This window comes from Triticum aestivum, chromosome 5B, assembly GCF_018294505.1.
Source record: "Triticum aestivum cultivar Chinese Spring chromosome 5B, IWGSC CS RefSeq v2.1, whole genome shotgun sequence".
Lineage (NCBI taxonomy): Eukaryota > Viridiplantae > Streptophyta > Magnoliopsida > Poales > Poaceae > Triticum > Triticum aestivum.
The window spans coordinates 696,907,563-696,916,057 of NC_057807.1; positions in this window are offsets into that span (position 1 = coordinate 696,907,563).

An 8,495-nucleotide genomic window follows, 5' to 3' on the forward strand; every position below is an offset into this window, starting at 1 on the left:
TTGGCACGAACATGTGTATCACTACGATCGAGATTCAATAAACCATTCATTTTAGGTGCAAGACCGTTGAAGGTATTATTCAAATAAACAGAGTAACCATTATTCTCCTTAAATGAATAACCGTATTGCGATAAACATAATCCAATCATGTTTATGCTCAACGCAAACACCAAATAACAATTATTTAGGTTTAACACCAATCTCGATGGTAGAGGGAGCAGGCGATGCTTGATCACATCAACCTTGGAAACACTTCCAACACACATCATCATCTCACCTTTAGCTAGTCTCCGTTTATTCCGTAGCTCTTTTATTTCGAGTTACTAACACTTAGCAACCGAACCGGTATCTTAATACCCTGGTGCTACTAGGAGTACTAGTAAAGTACACATTTAATACAATGTATATCCAATATACTTCTGTCAACCTTGCCAGCCTTCTCATCTACCAAGTATCTAGGGTAGTTCTGCTTCAGTGACCGTTCCCTCATTACAGAAGCACTTAGTCTCGGGTTTGGGTTCAACCCTGGGTTTCTTCACTAGAGCAGCAACTGATTTGTCGTCTCATGAAGTATCCCTTCTTGCCCTTGCCCTTCTTGAAACTAGTGGTTTTACTAACCATCAACAATTGATGCTCCTACTCGATTTCTACTTTCGCGGTGTCAAACATCGCGAATTGCTCAAGGATCATCATGTCTATCCCTGATATGTTATAGTTCATCACGAAGCTCTAATAGCTTGGTGGCAGTGACTATGGAGAACCATCACTATCTCATCTGGAAGATTAACTCCCACTCGATTCAAGTGATTGTAGTACTCAGACAATCTGAGCACATGCTCAATGATTGAGCTTTTCTCCCTTAGTTTGCAGGTTAAGAAACTTGTCGGAGGTCTCATACCTCTTGACGTGGGCACGAGCCTGAAATCCTAATTTCAGCTCTTGGAACATCTCATATGTTCTGCGACGTTTCAAAAAATGTCTTCGCTGCCTCAATTCTAAACCGTTTAACATTACGCACTGAACTATCACGTAGTCATCAAAACGTGTATGTCAGATGTTCGCAACATCCACAAACGACGCTCGAGGTTCAGCACACCGAGCGGTGCATTAAGGACATAAGCCTTCTGTGCAGCAATGAGGACAATCCTCAGTATACGGACCCAGTCCGCATAATTGCTACTATCAACTTTCAACTAAAATTTTCTCTAGGAACATATCTTAAACAGTAGAACTAAAGCGCAAGCTACGACATAATTTGCAAAGTCCTTTTGACTATGTTCATGATAATTAAGTTCATCTAATGAACTCCCACTCAGATAGACATCCCTCTAGTCATCTAAGTGATACATGATCCGAGTCAACTAGGCCGTGTCCGATCATCACGTGAGACGGACTAGTCATCATCGGTGAACATCTCCATGTTGATCGTATCTACTATACGACTCATGTTCGACCTTTCGGTCTCTTGTGTTCCGAGGCCATGTCTGTACATGCTAGGCTCGTCAAGTCAACCTAAGTGTTTTGCGTGTGTAAATCTGGCTTACACCCGTTGTATGTGAACGTTAGAATCTATCACACCCGATCATCACGTGGTGCTTCGAAACAACGAACTTTCGCAACGGTGCACAGTTAGGGGGAACACTTTCTTGAAATTTTAATGAGGGATCATCTTATTTATGCTACCGTCGTTCTAAGCAAATAAGATGTAAACATGACAAACATCACATGCAAATCATAAAGTGACATGATATGGCCAATATCATCTTGCGCCTTTGATCTCCATCTTGAGGCACGACATGATCACCTTCGTCACCGGCATGACACCATGATCTCCATCATCATGATCTCCATCATCGTGTCTTCATGAAGTTGTCTCGCCAACTATTACTTCTACTACTATGGCTAACGGTTTAGCAATAAAGTAAAGTAATTACATGGCGTTTTCAATGACACGCAGGTCATACAATAAATTAAGACAACTCCTATGGCTCCTGCCGGTTGTCATACTCATCGACATGCAAGTCGTGATTCCTATTACAAGAACATGATCAATCTCATACATCACATATATCATTCATCACATTCTTTTGGCCATATCACATCACATAGCATACCCTGCAAAAACAAGTTAGACGTCCTCTAATTGTTGTTGCATGTTTTACGTGGCTGCTATGGGTTTCTAGCAAGAACGTTTCTTACCTACGCAAAACCCACAACGGCGATATGCCAATTGCTATTTACCCTTCATAAGGACCCTTTTCATCGAATCCGATCCGACTAAAGTGGGAGAGACTGGCACCCGCTAGCCACCTTTATGCAACAAGTGCATGTCAGTCGGTGGAACCTGTCTCACGTAAGCGTACGTGTAAGGTCGGTCTGGGCCGCTTCATCCCACGATGCCGCCGAATCAAGATAGGACTAGTAATGGTAAGAAAATTGAACAAACCAACGCCCACAACTACTTGTGTTCTACTCGTGCATAGAATCTATGCAATAGACCTAGCTCATGATGCCACTGTTGGGGAACGTAGCAGAAATTCAAAATTTTCTACGCATCACCAAGATCAATCTATGGAGTAACTAGCAACGAGAGAGAGGGGAGTGCATCTTCATACCCTTGAAGATCGCGATGCGGAAGCGTTGCAAGAACGCGGTCGGTGGAGTCGTTCACTAAGCGATTCAGATCGCGGCCGAATCCGATCTAAGCACCGAACAACGGTGCCTCCGCGTTCAACACACGTACAGCCCGGGGACGTCTCCTCCTTCTTGATCCAGCAAGGGGAGAGGAGAAGTTGAGGGAGAGCTCCGGCAGCACGACGGCGTGGTGGTGGAGCTTGCAGTTCTCCGGCAGAGCTTCGCCAAGCACTACTACTACGGAGGAGGTGTTGGGGAGGGAGAGGGCTGCGCCAGGGGAAGGGTGACGCTCCCATGCGCCTCCCCACTATATATAGGGGTGGAGGGGCTGGTTTCTTGCCCTCCAAGTCCATTGGGGCGTTGGCAAAGGTGGGAGGAAAGAAATCCCATCATTTCCTTCCCCACCGATTGTTACCCCCCTTTTTTAGGGATCTTGATCTTATCCCTTCGGGATATGATCTTATTCCTTCTAAGGGGGGATCTTGGTGCGCCTTGACCAGGGGTGTGGGGCCTTGCCCCCACTACCCACGTTCATGTGGGTCCCCCCATGCAGGTGGGCCCCACTCCGGAACCTTCTAGAACCTTCCCGGTACAATACCGAAAAATCCCGAACATTTTCCGGTGGCCAAAATAGGACTTCCCATATATAAATCTTTACCTCCGGACCATTCCGGAACTCCTCGTGACGTCCGGGATCTCATCCGGGACTCCGAACAACATTCGGTAACTGCACACTAATTCCCATAACAACTCTAGCGTCACCGAACCTTAAGTGTGTAGACCCTACGGGTTCGGGAATCATGCAGACATGACCGAGACAGCTCTCTGGCCAATAACCAACAGCGGGATCTGGATACCCATGTTGGCTCCCACATGTTCCACGATGATCTCATCGGATGAACCACGATGTCAAGGATTCAAGCAATCCCGTATACAATTCCCTTTGTCAATCGGTACGTTACTTGCCCGAGATTCGATCGTCGGTATCCCAATACCTCGTTCAATCTCGTTACCGGCAAGTCACTTTACTCGTTCCGTAATGCATGATCCCATGACTAACTACTTAGTCACATTGAGCTCATTATGATGATGCATTACCGAGTGGGCCCAGAGATACCTCTCCGTCACACGGAGTGACAAATCCCAGTCTCGATTCGTGCCAACCCAACAGACACTTTCGGAGATACCCGTAGTGCACCTTTATAGCCACCCAATTACGTTGTGACTTTTGGCACACCCAAAGCATTCCTACGGTATCCGGGAGTTGCACAATCTCATGGTCTAAGGAAATGATACTTGACATTAGAAAAGCTTTTAGCAAACGAACTACACGATCTTGTGCTATGCTTAGGATTGGGTCTTGTCCATCACATCATTCTCCTAGTGATGTGATCCCGTTATCAATGACATCCAATGTCCATGGTCAGGAAACCATAACCATCTATTGATCAATGAGCTGGTCAACTAGAGGCTCACTAGGGACATGTTGTGGTCTATGTATTCACACATGTATTACGGTTTCCAATTAATACAATTAAAGCATGAACAATAGACAATTATCATGAACAAGGAAATATAATAATAACCATTTTATTATTGCCTCTAGGGCATATTTCCAAAAGGTTGGTGGTGTTCAGAGCTCAATCGTTGTGGTGTAAAGCTCCGGCCAAGCATCGGGGTCTCCAATTAGGTTGTGGAGATCGCCCCGAGCAATTTGACGGGTACCAGTGATCGCCCCAAGGGTTGCCAAAGTGTACGGGTTCGGTGACCGCCCCCAAGGGTTGCCATTTGTACGGGTTCAGTGACCGCCCTCAAGGGTCCCTTAGTGGAATCACGACATCTTGCATTGTGCGAGGGCGTGAGGAGATTACGGTGGCCCTAGTGGCTTCTTGGGGAGCATTATGCCTCCACACCACTCCAAACGGAGATTAGCATCCGCAAGGGTGTGAAATTCGAGATACATTGTCGTCTCCATGTGCCTCAGTTATCTCTTACCCGAGCCCTTATGCACTTTACTTTGTGATAGCCATATTGTTTCTCGTCATATATCTTGCTATCACTTTGTTGTTTATCTTGCTTAGCTTAAGTTGTTGGTGCACATAGGTGAGCCTAGTTGTTGTAGGTTTTGTGCTTGAAAAATTAACCGCTACATTTATTCCGCATCTGTTCAAGCCTACCATAATTATTTTAAAGCACCTATTCACCCCCCTCTAGGCAACATCCATGATTTTTCAGTTGGTATCAGAGCCTCGTCTCTCTTTATTAAGATTTACCGCCTAGAGAGTAAAGATGTCGACTAGGGGATTAGGATTCTCTAACACTCTTAGTTTCGATGGCACAAATTTTGATGTTTGGGTAATTCACATGCTTAATCTCTTTAGGGTCATGGACCCAATTTTAGAGTGAATTGTAGATATGGGGTTTTCTCCTCCAAAGGATCCCCAAAGATTATCTTTAGAGGATGAGAAAAACTCTTATCTCAATGCTCAAGCTTCTAATGTGCTTTTCGATGCTTTGAGCAATGTAGTTATATTTTAACTCATGCCATTCCGGGATGCTCATGAGTTGTGGACGAAGCTTCAAGATAAATATGGTGTGTCCAAGATTTGTGTGGATGATTGTTCTCCCTCCACCTCCAGTTGTATAGTCTTCTCAACTTCTTCTACTTCACCTACATGTGGTTTGCCACAAGGTAATGATATGGTGAGTAGTGTTGGTCATTGCAATGATGATAGTATGCTTATTGTGGATGATCCTTCATCACTACATTATTGCAATGCTCCTTCTTTGGGCTTTAACACTTCAAGCACTCCAAATGTTTCACATGCTTGTGTTGATAATCCTTGCATATCATGTAGAAATTGCTTGACTAAATCTTATGACGATATGCTTGCTATGTCTTGTTGCCATGATAAAAATGCATCTATTTCCTCGAATTGTTGTGCTAACAATGTAGAGGAAACCCAACACTCCATGGAACAAGATGTGGTGTTTAATGGTGCCTCAAGGGATCCTACATCATCATCTATTGCTTTTTGCCTCATGGCTAAGGCGTCAAAGGTATCTCCTACTTTGAACCCCAATATGTCTCTTGATGATGATGTTGATGCTAATGATAATGAGGATAATGATGAATAGAATTATAATGTTGCCTCCTTAAAACTAATGGGGAAATGATTTTTAAAGCTCTTCATAAAAATAAATTGCTCTTTCCAACTTCATGGAAATAATGTCCATTGCCATTGAAGGCAAGAAATACATTGAGGAGTTGGAATCTCATCTAGAGGAGCATGAGGTCACCATTGAGAAAATGGAAGCTCATGAGCATGATTACGCAAATGAGATCGTGGAGCTATATCTCAAGCTCTTGAACATGAACAAACCACCTCCGAATCTCTTGAGGAGACTTTTGCTCTAGAATTATCTAGAGTGAGGGAATCTCATGATAGAGCTCTTGAGGTGGCCAATGGTTTAAAAACTAAAAATGCTAAGCTTGAAATTGCTCATGCTAGACTCCTTGAGGACTTTGAGCACCTCGAAAATGGCTCTAGGGTCATTAAGAGTGATCTCGTCGAACTCACCGAGTCTCATGCTCAACTTAAAGCTTCCTATTTGAAAGAGCTTTCCAAGTTGCCTTCTCCTATTGTTGTTAATGACGATGCTTCTGCTACTCACTCTATTACTTGTGAAGCATCCATTTTGAAGGAGAATATTGAGCTACGGGCTCAACTTGAGTTGCTATCTAGCAATTATGGGAAATTGGAAGAACGCCATGAAAAGATCTCAAGCACTCATGATGATCTTCTAGTATCCCATAATGTTCTAAAGATAGCTCATGAGGCCATGAATGCTAAGGTAACATCTAGTGAGCCTCATGTGGATAGTAGCACTACTTCTAGTCAAAATACTATATTGCCATGTGCTAGTCCTTGTAATTCATCTGCTCATAATGTTGGTACATCTTGTGATGAATTGCTTTCCTTGCCTTGTTGCTCTAGCGGTGAAGCTTATACTTCCTCTAGTACTTGTGTTGAGACTAACCATGTAGAGGAAATCAAAGAGCTCAAGGCCCAAGTCACTTCTTTGAAGAAAGACTTGGAAAAGAGTCATGAAGGGAAATTCACACTCAACAATATCTTGAGTGTGCAAAAATTCCCCAATGACAAAGGTGGACTTGGATTCAACTCCGATAAGAAGAAGAAGTCCAAGAGAAACAAGAATAAGGGCCAAAAACAACTTAAGAATTTGGCCAAGATTATTTGCTTCAAGTGCGAAGTAGAAGGGCATCATGTTAGATCTTGCCCATTTAAGAAGAAGCCCATTAGTGACAAGCAATAAGGGAAGCGGCCACAAGTTCACTCTCATGCTCAACCTCAAGTTGAAGAAAGGCCTCTTCCCAAGAAAACTCAAGCTAATGCTTCTCTTGTTGAGAAATCAAGTGAGAAGAAAGTGAAGAGTAGACGTTGCTACTTATGTCGTGAGAAAGGTCACGTCGCTTCTTAATACACTAGTGGTAACTTATCCAACCCAATTATTATTGATGATGTCTATTCTCTTGGGAAGGATAAGGTTGGCAATGTGTTTGCCAAGTTTGTTGGTACTCAAAGTAGTGTCAAGAAAAGAACCATTTGGGTAGCCAAGCCTATTGTGACTAACCTCTTAGGACCCAACTTGGTTGGGGACCACCAAGCTCAAACTTGATCAATAGGTGTTGTTTGGAGGGCATTGGAGACTTGGATACATTATGAAGAATTAAGGGGACTTCATCATTCCTCTTGTCTCAAGCCAAGTCAATTGGATTATCAAGTTTCTATCTTATATTCATTTTGCCTCCTTGCGGTAACTTGTACTTAAATTGTTTACATTGAAAGTTACTTGCCCCCATGCATGTTTTGGTTTTGTTCCTTGCATGTGTTTGTATGTGTTGTGCTTCCAACTTGCTTATCTCGAGCAATCAAGTATGTATGTGTTGGTTTGCACATCATGTACGTGTGTGTCGTGCGTTGAGCGTTTTTGCTTATCTCGAGCAATCAAGTATGTATGTGTTGGTTTGCACATCATGTACGTGTGTGTCGTGCGTTGAGCGTTTTTGCTTCTTGTTTGTATCCTAGTTGGCTCGTGTGAGAGACTAATGGAACATCCCATTTTGTGGGAGTGATGTTCTTTGTGCACCTCACAGTCCCACAAATGTGTGTACATGAGGAATACCACCTAGTATTGATATTGCAAGCTTATCCAGTCACTATGTGGTATGTCTTCTCATGAGAAATTAAAATTCTAAATAGTCCATTAATTATCTCTTGTTCGATCCTCCTATTGCCTCTTGTTAAGTTTTCTTTGGTATCACATTATGGGGGAGTAATATGCTATGTTCATATTACAAGCCTAGAAAATGTGTACATTTGAGATATTGTCACTTAGAGTTGATGTTATTAATTATCTTGTTCCTAGGTGACATGTTAGCTCTACAAGTTGCAATTTGCTTGTGTTTGTTGTGAAGATGATATTGGATATCCTTGTTATCTACCACCGGGAATTATTTCCAAATACTTCTTGCCTTTTGACAATTGGTAGTCACTTATGTGTGGTAGAATTTATTGATCATCTTTACATTGGTTTTTGTTTTTATTTGCCTTATCTCATGCAAGGATTGTGTCAACTCCCGTTGTCTTCCATACCACTTGTGGATCTTGTTAATTTCTTGTTCTTGTCTAGTGTTTTCTAGGTATAGTGAAAGTGGTGATCACACCTTGTGCATTTTGTATTCAAATGCAAATTTTCTATAATGCACAACTCGTGGGGGAGCTATCCTATTTTCTTTAGAACACTCTTCTTGTGATCCTTATCAAGTGTGTTTTGGT